General features: G+C 42.1%; 1 long non-coding RNA gene across 2 annotated transcripts; it reads left to right on the top strand.

Moving 5' to 3' along the window:
- The first annotated feature begins 13,972 nt into the window (after positions 1–13,972).
- Positions 13,973–16,249, top strand: LOC130404861 (uncharacterized). 2 transcript variants are annotated; one of them, XR_008904273.1, is made up of 4 exons: positions 13,973–13,992; positions 14,143–14,206; positions 16,016–16,079; positions 16,186–16,249. It is a non-coding gene; the product is annotated as an uncharacterized LOC130404861 (long non-coding RNA). The 2 variants fall into 2 exon arrangements; XR_008904272.1 differs by lacking the exon at positions 13,973–13,992 and having other exon boundaries at positions 14,064–14,206.
- The last annotated feature ends 1,522 nt before the right edge of the window (positions 16,250–17,771 follow it).

Genomic DNA, 17,771 nt, shown 5'->3' with positions numbered 1-17,771 from the left:
CTAGTAGCTCTGGCCTCCTTGTAACTAATGAGCATTTCCAGAGTGGATTAGCCATGGCGTTGTGTTTGCATAGAGTCAACCATACAGCTGTGTGTATTACACTCTACTCTAAAGACGCTGGGCTTGTTGAAGTGTGTGTGCAGAAAAACCTGAAAAAATACCTATGGCCACACCATCACGTGAACAAACGAGATGCAGAAACACAAAGAGATCACTAGACATAGATAAAACAAAAGTAGGGATCAAACATAGAAGTATGTTAGGTGGTGAAAGAGAAGACAGTTATTTCATCCCCTTCAACAAGCCCATTCAAATGAAGAATTTAGCGCAGCGATCGAAAGCTCAGTCTTTCTCTTAAGCTGTGTCTTTATCGTGGTCCTTCAACTCCATATCCTTGAAATCTTCCAGAGGAAGATTTCTTGATAGGAGATCTTAAGAGGATATCTTGAGAGGATCTTAAACTCGTAAATCAAGAACTCTACTAAAGTTTGAGCTGAACATTGAGGCAGTGAGGGGAAAGGGATGTCCTTGGAATAGGAAGAAAGGAAGCTGCCAAGGCTGAATTGAAGAATAGTTTGTTTGACATGCAGGCCTTGGTATAAATCTTAAAAAACATATTTCAGGACGGAAAGGTGGAGAGATTTGATCTTTAAGATACAGAGACTGAAGCAGCAGAGTGGCAACCAAGTATTCCATGGCTCTCCAAGGGCCTCATGACGACCTCATGAACCCATGGCCTACAACACTCACTTCATACAAGCACATCAACAGTTAAGTACACAACAGTTATAACTGTGTTTGGGATTAGGCAACGACCTGGATGACATTTCATAAGGGCAAATTGGATTTATGGTGCCTCTGAGCTGGGGTCCCAGCCTAAAATATCTGAAATCTAAAATATATTGCTTACCCTAGTTTAAATAAGTATTGAGAATTGCTTGCTTGCTGTGAAGAAACTAAGTATGTGGCAAACCGCTGATGACTGGGCCCACCGAAGATCCCAATGGTGCATTATTAGGACTGTATTGCGTAAATCAATTGTTTTCAGAGTTTTCATCTCCCAGGGAGATATTTAACTTTATAAAAACATCAAAATATTGTTTTTTGAGGTTTTAAATCAGAGTTGTACGGAAGAGGATTAGGGCCACACAGAAAAAAATAATTAACTGACTTTAATCTCAGAATTCTGAGAGTCAGAACTACGGGTACCTGTAAGGACCAACCTCTGAGAATTCTGACTTTAAATTCAGAATTCTGAGATTAAAGTCAGAATTCTGACTTTAAAGTCAGAATTCTGAGATTAAAGTGAGAACTATTTTTCTAATCCTTTTCCGTAGAGTTGCCCCACACATTTACATTTTTTAAGAAATAATCAAACAGTTAGATAAAATAACACATATAACTACACAACCCAATGACAATGATCCAAACACCTTGCAAATATGTGGTTTCATCGGAAGTAGCATCCATATCAATCACAATAGCAACGATAGAAAATGTTACATTAAGTATAACCTGAACAGGTTGACTGGGTTCTTCGATGAGCACTGAGTATTGAATCTGAAACAGGAAAACGTACATTTGAATAAGAAACTCCTGGAACAATCTGGACAAATTAGTTCTGGAACCAAGATAGTACAATAACTAATTTAAAGGAGGATTGAGCAGTTATGATACTAGCATGTCTGGATGTAATGGCCCCCATGTTGTCACCCAGTCCTCACCCTGCCTCCGAAGCTATAATCTTTTCTGGTAAGAGATATGCATTATGTGTGATTGCCTTATTTTAATGTCAGTGTTATGACCATGGCTATGTAATATTTAGCCCTTCTCTTAGACTATGTCTCCCTGTGTCTGTTTTAGACCTGAGCTGAAAAAGTGTTCATGACTCTTCTAATATCATGAAGCTTTTGGAGATGTAGGAGAAGAACAAGCCAATAGTATTTATATCACTGTATATGTCCTAATGTATCCTAAGTGGATACAGTGGATAAAGAATTTTGTCCGTCTTCATAATGTCTCTGTACGCTTCCTTCACAGGGACAGCCAACGCGGGGCGTTCTTTTACACGTGTGGACAGTTGATGATGCAGTGGAAAGAGATGAAAAATTAAAGAAGAAAATCCACCCTCTCAGGCTCCTTGCACTTAATAATGTATCTCGGCGTTGCTGACCTTCTCATAAATCACTGTGGATGTCCAGACTCTTATTTATTCAAAGAAGTGACAGGTGCCGTCCATCAACCACTGTGGTTTATTACCATGGCAACGGTGTGGTTATGGGATGATGGTGAGAGCTTATTGACAGCACTCAGAAGGAGTGACTGAATAATGAGCCGCCACGAGCATCTATCAACCCCTCCCTCTCACCCCCGCGTCCCTCAGTGAGGACCAACACAAACAGCCGCTCAACACTGGGCCGTCCTTCGGGAGTTGATGAAGGTCTGAGACTTAACACCAATGTTGTGGAGCTGAACATTTCCATACGCACACACACACACACACGTGATGGGTGTGTGTTCAGAGAGACTTTATGAGGGCTTCTGGCAAGTTTTCCCAACAACGTCCCACCAACAAGCCTAATAAGCCGATGCTCTACTCTAAACCTCCATTGTCTGTTTGGATGAAAACGGAACATGTTAACTTCATATTAAAGGTCCAATGGCATGAAAATATCTCTTTATGAGGTTTTCTAAGAATAATATGAGTTCCCCTAGCCTATCTATGGTCCCCCAGTAGCTAGAATTGACGTTAGGTGTAAAACGAGCACTAGGTATCCTGCTCTGCCTTTAAAAAATGAAAGCTCAGGCACTCCGATTTCGAATTTTCCCCGTATGTCATCATACAGGGCCATGTTACCTCCCCTTCTCTGCTTTGCCCGCCCAGAGAATTTGGCCCGCCAGTGAGACAATGAGCTCAGACTGTACACTTCTTTATTATTTGGATAACCATTCTGCTGTTTGTGTTATGGCACATAACACGTCGGGTTCTCTGACGTCTCTGGTATTACCACAACGAGACTCGCAGTGGGGGTTGTCTCAGCCATGGTTGAGAAGGAATTGGGGAAAAATAACTTTGGCTTTGTCTCTCTGAAGTACATGAACCACCACATGGAGGAGAAAGGGATTGTTGCCCGTGATTGTCTCCCGCTGGAGCCCTGCTGCCCGCTGCCCACCGCCGCGAGGCACCACCGCCGCAAGGCACCACCGCCACGCCCGCTGCCCACTGCCCGTTGCCCGCTGCCCACTTCCGATAAGGCGTGCCTCGGCAGTGGGCAGCGGGGCTCCAACAGGAGACAATCACGGTCAACAATCGTGGGCAACAATCCCTCTCTCGCGGTTCAGTCTATTTCCGATTGATGTGGAACTGGAAGAACCAGAGACGTCGGAGAACCCAACGCAGTCGTTATTATTTAGATATAGAGCTCCAGGACTCTCGCCGGAGCACCTGGAGTGTATTTACAGAACACGGCCAAAAGCTGTGTGTGCCTCGCCATTGTGATACATCCACTGTAAACACAAGCGCAGGGCCGCAAGCTGCTTAGGGCCACACCCCTACCCTACACCTTGAACCACCTGTAAAAAACTGCACGTTTGAAGAAAGCTCATTGTGGGACTGGCTCGTAGTGGCTGTAATTCTGCACCAAGGCTGAATTTCTTGAACTTCTTCAAATACTGTATTAAGGGCCCACTAACACATATATAAGCATCCATGAAGTAGCATGCCATGGGACCTTTAACATGTTCAACCCGGCTCATCCAAGTTTACTTTGACATGAATACACATGAACACTCCTCCTCTTCTTCTTTCCCCTCTGCAGCTCCTCTTTGTGTACCCAGGCAGGGGGCGTGTCTTGAAGGACTTGTGGGTAAGACAGTAGTGCTCCAAGGTGCACTTATTCTTACTTGAGAATTTATTGACTAGAAAGATGATTAAAGTCAAATAGGAGGGAAAGCCTTGTAAATACCAGTTCATATTATTTTCCATGTTGGGTAAGAATCTGAATAGATATTTGACCTCGCTCTATTTCCAAGAATGTGGTTGGCTTAAAGAAGTGATTGTTTTGTCCAATTTTATTAGAGCAAATAATAATCTATCATGGTGAGTAAAGCAAAAACAATTGGCTTCAAAACATACTTTTAGGATGCTATTGTTGGCAGCAGATTCCAAGTGTTTGTATGTTGCGTGATTATCGATGCACAAAAATATATGCTGCAAGGCAAGTTCTTGCCTTGAACCCAAGAACCCCATTTTCTCATTGTGTTATTGAATTTCAACCACCGAAACAGTATTATCCGGGACTGTACTGCAACCAAGATTAAATCTGCTTTCAACCCCGCCTCTATAGGCGTTCTCATATACATGTCGTGTTTGTTCCGGTTATAGATCTCCGATGAGGCTTGAACCTAATTTCATAAATGTTTTTTTCTTATTTTTTTATGTATGACGTTATCATTCCTGCGCTTGGAAAGTGCATTTTAAAAACCCATGTAATTTTTCTGCCACAACATCCTCACTCTGTGCGAGAGAAAGTCCTTCAAAACTGGTTTCTCCTACTCATTAACTCTCTATTTACTCTCTAAGGCTGCATTAGAATACTTAGTACATACTATTTCTGTCCAGTGTCTACTACTTGACCATACTACACTTGACTGTGTAGTACGGTCTACAGCTATGCGTAGAACGCCTCCGAACGCTTCCGAACACCGCCGAAACACCAGCGGATGTTTGGAGATGACGTATCTCCCCCCAGATGGCGGCAAAATTTACCTGTTTTCCGTCTTGTTATCGTTGCTATTAAATAAAAAATGTCTCTTTCTACGCGAATGGCTCTTGAAATGGATATCGCTGCTAGAAGGCGTCGTCGTCGGTCATCTCGTAGAGCGACTTACCAGCAGGTTATGATGTATATATGTGGACATTTGGTAAGTCATTTTTTTGGAATAATAATACATTTACAGTTATTTGTTACTCCGTGAAAAAGACGATTGAAGTTAATTTTTCCTTTTTTATTGAACACACACACACACACACACACACACACACACACACACACACACACACACACACACACACACACACACACACACACACACACACACACACACAAATAAAAAGCCGCTGTTGGTGGTGTCGGGTCAGCCATCTCTTCTTCGTTTGTTACCAGACTCCGGTAGCATTGTGGGATAGCGTAGTGAGGTCCGTGGTTTACTTTGGCGGTAGTACGCATTCGGAAACGTCTTCCGTACTACAGAATGCGTACTGAGTATTCGGACGCGCTATATTTTTCGCATACTACAAAATGCATACTATATGTATGCAAGTATGAGTATTCGGATTCAGCCCAACTCTCTGCCCTTTCAAGGTGCAGAACAGGCCGCCCTTCCCTTTGATAAACTCACTCTGTTGATTTGGGGATACTTCTTCAACAGCTATTAGTTTCCGGTCATCAGCGTCAAAGTTAAACCCACTGGTGTTTCTGGGCGCATCATGATAATCACATAGCTGCGGCCCAATGGCAGTTGTGTGTCGCTTGGTAGAGACGATTCCTCATTGCCAGGCAACACAGGGATATTGTGAGCAAGCAGCCAGTGACCCAAGAATCAGCGGGTGGGAGAACGTTTACTGCAGTGGTGTGTCCTATAGGCCGAGAGCAGGCCATGGATTGTATGGCGTACAGGGTCTACAGTATCTCAATTTCAGTTCTCTTACTTCCGATAAGGGTACATCTGTTAGCAGTCCACAGAGCGAGAGGAACAAGAACTCAAATATGAATTTGACGAGGCAATGCCGAAACATGTAATGAAAACGGATATCCCTCGATTGAAAGTCATAAATTCAAATCCCATCAACTGCCAGATTAAGTTGGGTGGCACGCAGGGTGATTTGTCACCCCGTTACATGTGTTAGAGGGAGTCACCCAGGACAGGATGGGAGATATTGACCAAGACATATGAAAAGTGTAAGAAATCATCCATCATCCAGTTCCCTGATCAATGAATATTTCCATGTGATGATTTGCTTTGAATGTAGCAGCACAGATGGGATGAGACGCTCATCTGATCACACAGTATTTGATGTGTCAAGAGAGCAAGGCCGGGTTGAAAGGAAAAAAGATGTGTGCTTAATGGTTGAAAAGAAGATTTAGCCTCTTAAAAGTAAAGGCAAGGCATGTTTATATATACAGCCGCCTTCAAACACACTTTTTAAAAGTCATTCAAAGCAACAACAGCCAATAAAAGACAATGCAATCAACGACAATGCAATACAAAAATGGGAAATTGAGGTTATTAAAATACGAGATATGCCGATGCAGACAGAGAGGTTTCGAGCTCTGATTGATTGAAAAGTCAATAGTGTGGAGGTAGACCTGATCATGTTCCAGAAGTTTGTTCCAGATATGTGGTGTATAAAATCGAACTTCTGTACTGAAATGAAAGCTCTAGTGGTTTACGATATCCAGGATGTTTTACAAAGACTAAGGCCCAATCCCATTTCTACCCTTTACCCTTACCCCTCCCCCTTGTTTTGAAGAGGTAAGGGGAAGGGGTAAGGGGTAGAAAGGCCCAATCCCATTTCTACCCCTTACCCCTTCCCCTTCCCCCTTCAAAACAAGGGGGAGGGGTAAGGGAAAGGGGTAAGGGGTAGAAAAGGAATTGGGCCTAAATCATCAGTCTCAGCGGTGTTTGAACATAGTTATCTCGGAAACCATTCAGTAGATGGCAGATAACCAAGGAAAAAAAGAGGAAATTATGGTGGCAATGTTTATAATCATACTGATTATGTAATTGCTTAACAAGCGCCCTGGTTTTCTGTGGATTAAGGATTCATATTATCCTCCAGTATGGATTAAAAAAAAATGAGAGCCAGAAATAATCTTCTCTGATCAAACCATAAATGATGTACATTAAACCCATCGTCGTCCAACTATTTGTATGAATGCGGGAAAGTGAACAAAGCCATAGAAAAAAGCCTAGCACAGACGTTTTTTCGATCTCCATGTCATTTGACAGCTACAGATATGCTCTCTCCCAGTCCGCAGCATCCAAGGACATAATGGCTTTCATTTCCCCGGCACTTTTAAAAACATCATTAATGGATAGGATGTCATGATTTTTTTTGTCAGGACTTTGCGTGTTAATATTTTATCTTGGAGGCGTAACATAAAGTGACAGGAATTTGTTATTTTTGCTAAATGGATGCCAGGCTGCAAGGCAGTTGAGACACACACACACACACACACACACACACACACACACACACACACACACACACACACACACACACACACACACACACACACACACACACACACACACACACACACACACACACCACACACACACCCTTGCATCAAATACACGCACACACACAACCTCGCATCAAACACGCACATGCGCGCAGTCCCCCTATTCGCCGTTGCATTAGTCATAGGACTAAAAATAAAACAAGGTGATGTCCGTGATGAATTTGTCCAGGAATAAATTATAAGGTTAACTACCTGTCTGATGAATTGGGCTCTAAAGTAATGAGTCCTTAAGGATCATTAGAGTAACAGCCTCCTCACCGACACAGGGCCGAGGAGGTGGCATCAAGCAGCAGTCTTCTGATCTTTCATGGACTATGTTTTTCCCTGTGCTGTTCCTCCCCTTGTTTTTAGTCATCTCATCATCTTAGTTTTCAATATAATTGTTTGTACTAATCCTTGGATTACATAATCAGATCACAAAATACCCTGATCCCCTTCTGTGCCACAAATCCTCTGCCGCAGTTTTCATAATATGCATAATATAACAACGTTTGTTTGCATAAGAGAAAAAGTCAGTCGGAGCAAGATTAGCGACATTATAATGGGTTTTAATAGAGACATATGCATATTGAATGAAGCTAAGCGGTAGACTCCACCCAGGGTAATAGGTCTTTATATATAAAGTTGATGAAGATGTATCACCGTAACCTGGACCAAAATAGTCCCATCATTTAGATAGTCCCTTGCTAACAATAGCCCCAGTCTAATAGTTCCTCCCTAAAAAGACTCCAGAACTCACTTTTAATTAGTCTCAGATTCCATGCATTCTTGAACTTTAGCATATCATTAGATTGGCTTAATCGATATTTTGTTTATTTCCACAATCAAATATGAACGTAGACAATTGAGACATTTGAAAAGACCGTCGGGCTATTCTAGAGTTATATTTGTTATGTTTGGAGCAAGGATTCTATCAACTATCTGGGGACAAAATGTAGAATTGAAATGCGTCAACTGATTTATAAACGTGTGTATATTGTCTGATCACGTTAGAAAACTCCAAAAAGGCAGCCAACAACTGACCTTCTACCTCCCCTTTCCCCTCTCCACGCCACGGACCAGCACCAGATCACCTGTCACTGCGACCGACAGACAGAACCTGACCTGACACACATCTGGCGGGAGAGCACTTCTGAAACAAATCATCTGTTGACAACGTCGTTGACAACCTCACAAACAACCACCAGCGGAGAGAGAGAGAGAGAGAGAGAGCGAGAGAGAGAGAGCGAGAGAGCGAGAGAGCGAGAGCGAGAGAGCGAGAGAGCGAGAGCGAGAGAGCGAGAGAGAGAGAGAGAGAGAGAGAGAGAGGGCTGTGACCTGTGGCCGCTCAGAGCCTAATAGAGATCAATCAAAAAGCCAGGCGAGTCACTCCAGTCGATTAGCAGAGAGGCTGGGGCGCCTGGCTCCCTGACTGACGCTCGCTGCTGACTGTAGGGCGCTGCTCAGACAGGCAGCCGGTGTAGTATATCACACCACCGCCCCGGTCACAATGTGGTGCCCGGGCCAGCTGGTGTACCATGCACACACACAGACACACACACACACACACACAAACAGCTTTATCACTCCATTTGTTTTCTTTGGTTGGTGGTTATCCCAGATTGTCCTTGTGATTTCCTCCCTCTCTCTCTCAGAGCTCTGCTGGGAGCCTATGGTGACTAGACGAAACCTAGTTCATGTTTCATCCTCGTTGTGATTCTGTGTATTCCTGAGTAGAGGAAACGTGACCACGCAGACACTGTACATCACACGGCCGATATCATACACACAAAATACAACCAACCCGTTTGAGCCGCTTTGTCAAGCCCAGTTCTGGCCGAGGGCCCTGGATACACCCTTGCCAAACGGTGCCCTGGGATCTGTCTCTGGGGCCAAGTGGGGGTTGGGGGAGGGTGGGGCCCCTGGTCAAGTGTATAGCTAGGATCACCTATAGTGTGTGCGCCGGGATTGATGGCTGTGACAATAAGGATTGGCAGAACCTCCATGCTGATTTGTTTTACACACCCGAACCACCCAACAAAATGTCATCTGATATGATTTAAGTCTCAAGGCTTGATTACATTTTAACCCCTTTTCAGGGAGGGTCTGTCTCCCCCCCCCCCCCTCTCTCTCGCTGTCTCTCTCACACACAAATGGTGGACTGGTGAGCAGGTACCTGGTGACAGATGCAGGCAAATGAAAGGCATCTGTTCAATCGGCTGGCGAGAAGGTGGCCAGAGAGCAATGAGGCCACTTACATTGCAATTATTTCCATGAATCACCTGCGATCACACAGAAAGAGCCATGAACATCAGAGCGAGCGTGTTGCATCTGAATGGTCAAGAAGAAATTAATGAAACCACTCTCCGCCAAACAATCTTATCATACATTTTCCCTCAAGACTGCAGATGGAAACGTCTTTCTTGGCCTGAAATCATCGTCAGATCAATATCTTTTGTTTGGAGGCCGGGCTGTAAAGTACGTTGCTATGCCTGTGTATACTAGGTCACCAGTGATGCAGCCAGTTATAGCATTGTTCTATTGTGCTGAAATCCTTGTGTTATACATGAGTGATGCTGTGGTCTGTCTTTGGGTGCCATTGATTAGTGTCGAAGTTGAAGAAAATAATGGCTTTAGAATGAGTTTAGTTGAGCAGTACTTTAATAATAGTGTTCATAATCATACAACAGCAATGTGTGGAGTAAATCTTTAATGTGATTTTTGGACCACATTTGTAGCACACAAATACAGACAGATTGTCATAGTCTGACTATTACTTTTGTTATTTAAATTCCATTACCCACCTGTCCACCAGATGTCCTTTTGTTCCTGCTGCTCCGCCAGTACAGAATATAACCGGATACAAGCCAGTCATAAACTAAAGCCTGAGCACATTTGTTCGAGATCCCAATAGCTGATTTGATAAATAAGGACCTAAATCCTTGGGAAGACATACAGTAACCAGAGCCAAAGTTACTCACTGAGGTGGCTGAGAGTCCAATAAAACAGGCTTTACTTTTTAAATGGGTGTTCCTTTGTACAGATAGGAGAGCTCTTAGAGACTACCACCTTAAACTACGGACTGATTATCCATGCACCAGAGTGCCCAACTAGGTGATCAAAGTTAAACACTTAACCCTATAAAAGTGGACTAAAACCCCTTTATCACCTTTACAAAAACGTAAGAACAACCTTTATCTGGACTTCTTATGATTGGAGCTTGATTAGCTATATTGAAGTTCAACCAATCATTGTTATTGGTCCAAGGAGAGTAGGAGTGGGAGAGCCCTCCCTCCGGTCTTTTAAGAAATATAAAATATAAATATAAAATTATCCTTTTGAAGGTTCAGAGTGAGCTCCAGGAATTATTCTACTGCTTCAGGAACTATTCTTGGCCATAGGAAAGACAATGCCAAAGATTTTGGCGAAAAATAAGATGATGGTGATTACGCAAATAGTTTGGTTTACAAAACATTATTTTAGGATCCTATGGTTGGCAACAGCTTCCAGGTGTTTGTATGTTGTGTAGATTATCTATGCACAGCAAAATATTTGCTGCAAGGCAAGTCCTCTCTAAGGTGGGAGATGATGAACCCCTTCCTTGTTGATCATATAGCAGTGGGTTACCAATATGTTGCCCTTAAAATACATTCTCAGGTAGTCACATACATATAAATATAAAGTAGTTAACATCTTCTCTTTATTTTCATTTGCTGGAGGAAATGTTACAGGAGTGGATGTATTTAAGGTGGCGATTATGGAATGCAATGTTCTCGTTGTGTTATTGAATTTCAATCACTAAAACAGTATTATTTGGGACCGTACTGCAACCAAGATTAAATCTGCCTTCAAGCCCGCCTCTATAGGCGTTCTCATATACTTCACGTGGTTGTTCCCGTTATAGACCTTGGTTGTTGGCTTCACCCTAATTTCATAAATGGTTTTAGCTTCTTTGTTACGTTTCCATTCGTCACCTGCAGAAAAAGCTTAGATTCCCCAAAGTACGAGCAACCTTTCTCTTGTCTTCTTAAAGATTTGAGCTGTATTAGCGATATTGAAGTTCAACCAATCATTGTTATTGGTCCCAGAAGAGTGGAAGCAGGAGAGCCCTCCCTCCGGCCTTTTAAGAAATATGAGGCTTTAAACTAGACTTTTGAAGATTCAGAGTGAGTTTTAAGATCTGTTTTGAGTCTGATATGTTCTGGCTGGATTAATGGCTGAGGAAGAAAGGAGCATTCAGGGTTAGTCCTTCAGTGCTTCAGCTACTTCTTTGGCCAAAAGAATGACAAGTGTACGCCACATTTATCCCTCTTGAACGTTTTCTTGAACTGTCTGGATTAGGTACAATTGTATTAGTGGGTTGGTTAGTGAGCCGCTCAATGACGTGGGACCAGAACCCTCAGAGTAATGGTTAATTCAGGGGGGGGGGGGGGGGGGGGGTCAGGTTCAAACCATGTGTTAAGCATCATACACCATCAAGACACGCTTACCCTGCTGAGTCCGCCAGATTCCCCTCCTTAGACCTACAGTGCAGAAACAACCGCCACCAGTGTCTTGTATTATATATACCTTCATTAATAACCCAATACCCCTAATCCAACCCCCAAGCAAATGCTAAAATGCATATTACGGCATTAACTAATATTAACTTATGGCTAATTCATTACCAAATGGAACCCCTGTGTGTGTGTGTGTGTGTGTGTGTGTGTGTGTGTGTGTGTGTGTGTGTGTGTGTGTGTGTGTGTGTGTGTGTGTTTGTTGATCTGCAACCATCTCCCGCCTCACATCCCAGTGACCAGAACAAGGGTATCCTGAGGACAGATGTGGCAGTGAAAGGTCTCACACACACACACACGCACACACACACGCACGCACGCACGCACGCACGCACGCACGCACGCACGCACGCACGCACGCACGCACGCACGCACGCACGCACGCACGCACGCACGCACGCACGCACGCACGCACGCACGCACGCACGCACGCACGCACGCACGCACGCACGCACGCACGCACGCACGCACGCACGCACGCACGCACGCACGCACGCACGCACGCACGCACGCACGCACGCACGCACGCACGCACGCACGCACGCACGCACGCACGCACGCACGCACGCACGCACGCACGCACGCACGCACGCACACACACACACACACACACACACACACACACACACACACACATAAAGAGACACAGTCATTCCATTTTGTCCCCTTCTGTCCTCATCAGTCCTGTAAAACCCAATTTGGATGCAAAATCTAGACATGATTTGTTTTTGGCAACTATATATTGACATCCTGCCACTCTGGATAAAAACCTCACCAATTAGCCCATTCCTTAAATGGTTTTGTTAATGAGATGATAAGCTAAAAAACCTACTTCTAAATTAAAAATAAAAACATATCTAAATCGTTGCAAAGAAGTTGTAGAAGAGTTGAAGAATAGTTGGTAACCCTTCCTTTTACAGTCCCCTAATTACTAGGTATTTACCCGGTAAAAACTTGGTAAATCATAGTGTATTACTGGGTAATTACCACTGGTAATAAGAAGGTAAATACAGAGGTAGTTACCCAGTAAATACATGGTAAATCATAGTGTATTACTGGGTAATTACCACTGGTAATAAGAAGGTAAATACAGAGGTAGTTACCCAGTAAATACATGGTAAATCATAGTGTATTACTGGGTAATTACCACTGGTAATAAGAAGGTAAATACAGAGGTAGTTACCCAGTAAATACAAGGTAAATCATAGTGTATTACTGGGTATTTACCACTGGTAATAAGAAGGTAAATACAGAGGAATTATCCGGTAAATTATAGTGTGTTACTGTGTAATTACCACTGGTAATAAGAAGGTATATACAAAAGAATTACAGCTGAAGTACCAAGTTAAACCTCCACTATTACCCATCAACTCAACTAAGTACTGTGTAAATTACTTTTTCTTAGTTATTATTCATAGCTACACCCATTCAGAAAGGGTTTATTCGATTTACCTTAGAAACTACGGAATTACTTACCTGGTAACAAGCTTTGCAGGAACAGTTTTCCTCTAGTTTCATGGTACATCTTCTTAAATACTGGGTACAAAGCCGTTTGTTTCCATGGTGTTACCACGTTATTACCATATAATTTATAATGGATACATTCCATTGTCCATGCAGTCAACACAAACTTGTACCATGTACGTTCTGCGACGTTACCAAGTAAAACGCGACAATTTACCTGGTAAGTAACCTGAAACTGTACTGTAAAAGGAAGCCTTGTTTGTTTCCATGGTATTACCAGGTTCTTACCATATAATTTGTAATACGTTATTCCCTTTTCCATGCAGTCAACACAAACTTGTACCATGTACGTTCTGCGACGTTACCAAGTAAAACCCGACAATTTACCCGGTAAGTAACCTGAAACTGTACTGTAAAAGGAAGCCTCGTTTGTTTCCATGGTATTACCAGGTTCTTACCATATAATTTGTAATACGTTATTCCCTTTTCCATGCAGTCAACACAAACTTGTACCATGTACGTTCTGCGACGTTACCAAGTAAAACCCGACAATTTACCCGGTAAGTAACCTGAAACTGTACTGTAAAAGGAAGCCTCGTTTGTTTCCATGGTATTACCAGGTTCTTACCATATAATTTGTAATACGTTATTCCCTTTTCCATGCAGTCAAAACAAACTGGTACCATGTACGTTCTGCGACATTACCAAGTAAAACACAACAATTTACCCAGTAATTAAGCTGAAACTGTACTGTAAAAGGAAGCCTCGTTTGTTTCCATGGTATTACCAGGTTCTTACCATATAATTTGTAATACATTATTCCCTTTTCCATGCAGTCAACACAAACTTGTACCATGTGAGTTCTGCGACGTTACCAAGTAAAACACGACAATTTACCCAGTAAGTTAGCTGAAACTGTACTGCAAAAGGAAGCCTTGTTTGTTTCCATGGTATTACCAGGCTCTTACCATACAAGTTGTAACTGGTTATTCCCTTCTCCATGCAATCAACACAAACCATAAATGTTCTGCAACATCGTTCACCAGTAGTTAAGCACTTTCGGTTTAGGACGGTTTAGGACACCGTATCGCGAAAATCACAAACACATGTTGGCGCCATCAATGTCTGTGCAACAACGTAATTTACGTTCTGGCTGCTACCTGTTTTAGGGACCGTCAACAAATTACACTCACCGACTGGTGGCAGAGACGTTACCATGGAATTGTTTCAGGAGATTATTCACACAAATATATTGCAATATAGTTAATCATAATGAAGTTAATAGTTTAATATTCGACAAAAATCGACTAAATTATATTTGAAATTATTAATTGCATCCCGTTTAACAATAATATAATATATTAGCAAAGTTACCTGCAGTAAGTAGCAGCCCACCATTGGCAACTACTACTACAATCAGGTGACAAAATGTATTTTTTAGTGATTGCTATATTATTTTATATGATTTATTTCCAGAAACAATTCCATGGTAACGTCTCTGCCACCAGTCGGTGAGTGTAAGTTGTTGACGGTCCCTAAAACAGGCACGCACGCACGCACGCACGCACGCACGCACGCACGCACGCACGCACGCACGCACGCACGCACGCACGCACGCACGCACGCACGCACGCACGCACGCACGCACGCACGCACGCACGCACGCACGCACACACACACACACACACACACACACACACACACACACACACACACACACACACATAAAGAGACACAGTCATTCCATTTTGTCCCCTTCTGTCCTCATCAGTCCTGTAAAACCCAATTTGGATGCAAAATCTAGACATGATTTGTTTTTGGCAACTATATATTGACATCCTGCCACTCTGGATAAAAACCTCACCAATTAGCCCATTCCTTAAATGGTTTTGTTAATGAGATGATAAGCTAAAAAACCTACTTCTAAATTAAAAATAAAAACATATCTAAATCGTTGCAAAGAAGTTGTAGAAGAGTTGAAGAATAGTTGGTAACCCTTCCTTTTACAGTCCCCTAATTACTAGGTATTTACCCGGTAAAAACTTGGTAAATCATAGTGTATTACTGGGTAATTACCACTGGTAATAAGAAGGTAAATACAGAGGTAGTTACCCAGTAAATACATGGTAAATCATAGTGTATTACTGGGTAATTACCACTGGTAATAAGAAGGTAAATACAGAGGTAGTTACCCAGTAAATACATGGTAAATCATAGTGTATTACTGGGTAATTACCACTGGTAATAAGAAGGTAAATACAGAGGTAGTTACCCAGTAAATACAAGGTAAATCATAGTGTATTACTGGGTATTTACCACTGGTAATAAGAAGGTAAATACAGAGGAATTATCCGGTAAATTATAGTGTGTTACTGTGTAATTACCACTGGTAATAAGAAGGTATATACAAAAGAATTACAGCTGAAGTACCAAGTTAAACCTCCACTATTACCCATCAACTCAACTAAGTACTGTGTAAATTACTTTTTCTTAGTTATTATTCATAGCTACACCCATTCAGAAAGGGTTTATTCGATTTACCTTAGAAACTACGGAATTACTTACCTGGTAACAAGCTTTGCAGGAACAGTTTTCCTCTAGTTTCATGGTACATCTTCTTAAATACTGGGTACAAAGCCGTTTGTTTCCATGGTGTTACCACGTTATTACCATATAATTTATAATGGATACATTCCATTGTCCATGCAGTCAACACAAACTTGTACCATGTACGTTCTGCGACGTTACCAAGTAAAACGCGACAATTTACCTGGTAAGTAACCTGAAACTGTACTGTAAAAGGAAGCCTTGTTTGTTTCCATGGTATTACCAGGTTCTTACCATATAATTTGTAATACGTTATTCCCTTTTCCATGCAGTCAACACAAACTTGTACCATGTACGTTCTGCGACGTTACCAAGTAAAACCCGACAATTTACCCGGTAAGTAACCTGAAACTGTACTGTAAAAGGAAGCCTCGTTTGTTTCCATGGTATTACCAGGTTCTTACCATATAATTTGTAATACGTTATTCCCTTTTCCATGCAGTCAACACAAACTTGTACCATGTACGTTCTGCGACGTTACCAAGTAAAACCCGACAATTTACCCGGTAAGTAACCTGAAACTGTACTGTAAAAGGAAGCCTCGTTTGTTTCCATGGTATTACCAGGTTCTTACCATATAATTTGTAATACGTTATTCCCTTTTCCATGCAGTCAAAACAAACTGGTACCATGTACGTTCTGCGACATTACCAAGTAAAACACAACAATTTACCCAGTAATTAAGCTGAAACTGTACTGTAAAAGGAAGCCTCGTTTGTTTCCATGGTATTACCAGGTTCTTACCATATAATTTGTAATACATTATTCCCTTTTCCATGCAGTCAACACAAACTTGTACCATGTGAGTTCTGCGACGTTACCAAGTAAAACACGACAATTTACCCAGTAAGTTAGCTGAAACTGTACTGCAAAAGGAAGCCTTGTTTGTTTCCATGGTATTACCAGGCTCTTACCATACAAGTTGTAACTGGTTATTCCCTTCTCCATGCAATCAACACAAACCATAAATGTTCTGCAACATCGTTCACCAGTAGTTAAGCACTTTCGGTTTAGGACGGTTTAGGACACCGTATCGCGAAAATCACAAACACATGTTGGCGCCATCAATGTCTGTGCAACAACGTAATTTACGTTCTGGCTGCTACCTGTTTTAGGGACCGTCAACAAATTACACTCACCGACTGGTGGCAGAGACGTTACCATGGAATTGTTTCAGGAGATTATTCACACAAATATATTGCAATATAGTTAATCATAATGAAGTTAATAGTTTAATATTCGACAAAAATCGACTAAATTATATTTGAAATTATTAATTGCATCCCGTTTAACAATAATATAATATATTAGCAAAGTTACCTGCAGTAAGTAGCAGCCCACCATTGGCAACTACTACTACAATCAGGTGACAAAATGTATTTTTTAGTGATTGCTATATTATTTTATATGATTTATTTCCAGAAACAATTCCATGGTAACGTCTCTGCCACCAGTCGGTGAGTGTAAGTTGTTGACGGTCCCTAAAACAGGTAGCAGCCAAAACGTAAATGACGTTGTTGCACAGACATCAATGGCGACAACATGTGTTTGTGATTTTCGCGATGCACCGTCCTCAACATACTAAGCCCGTAATGTATTGCACTTATGTTGATGAATCCGATTGGGTGGTAAACCGAATATCTGGCGAATATCAAACCGGAGGCTAACTTGCACCTGTTGAGGTGGCATGCTCCGGTAGAGCTGCTCTTTAGCATCGCGCTAACCGGGGCTAACAGAGCCTGTCTCTTCCCGTCCTATTAACTGTACTTATGGGAGAGAGCCCGATTAAATCCGGATATTTTAATAAATTCGGTGTTATAGGTTTTAAACAACATGTCCGAGTTAGTTGAATGACAGA

This window comes from Gadus chalcogrammus, chromosome 15 (genome assembly GCF_026213295.1).
Source record: "Gadus chalcogrammus isolate NIFS_2021 chromosome 15, NIFS_Gcha_1.0, whole genome shotgun sequence".
In the NCBI taxonomy this organism is placed as follows: Eukaryota; Metazoa; Chordata; class Actinopteri; order Gadiformes; family Gadidae; genus Gadus; species Gadus chalcogrammus.
The sequence above is the reverse complement of the archived record's forward strand: the minus strand, read 5'-3'. Positions and strand labels throughout refer to the sequence as shown.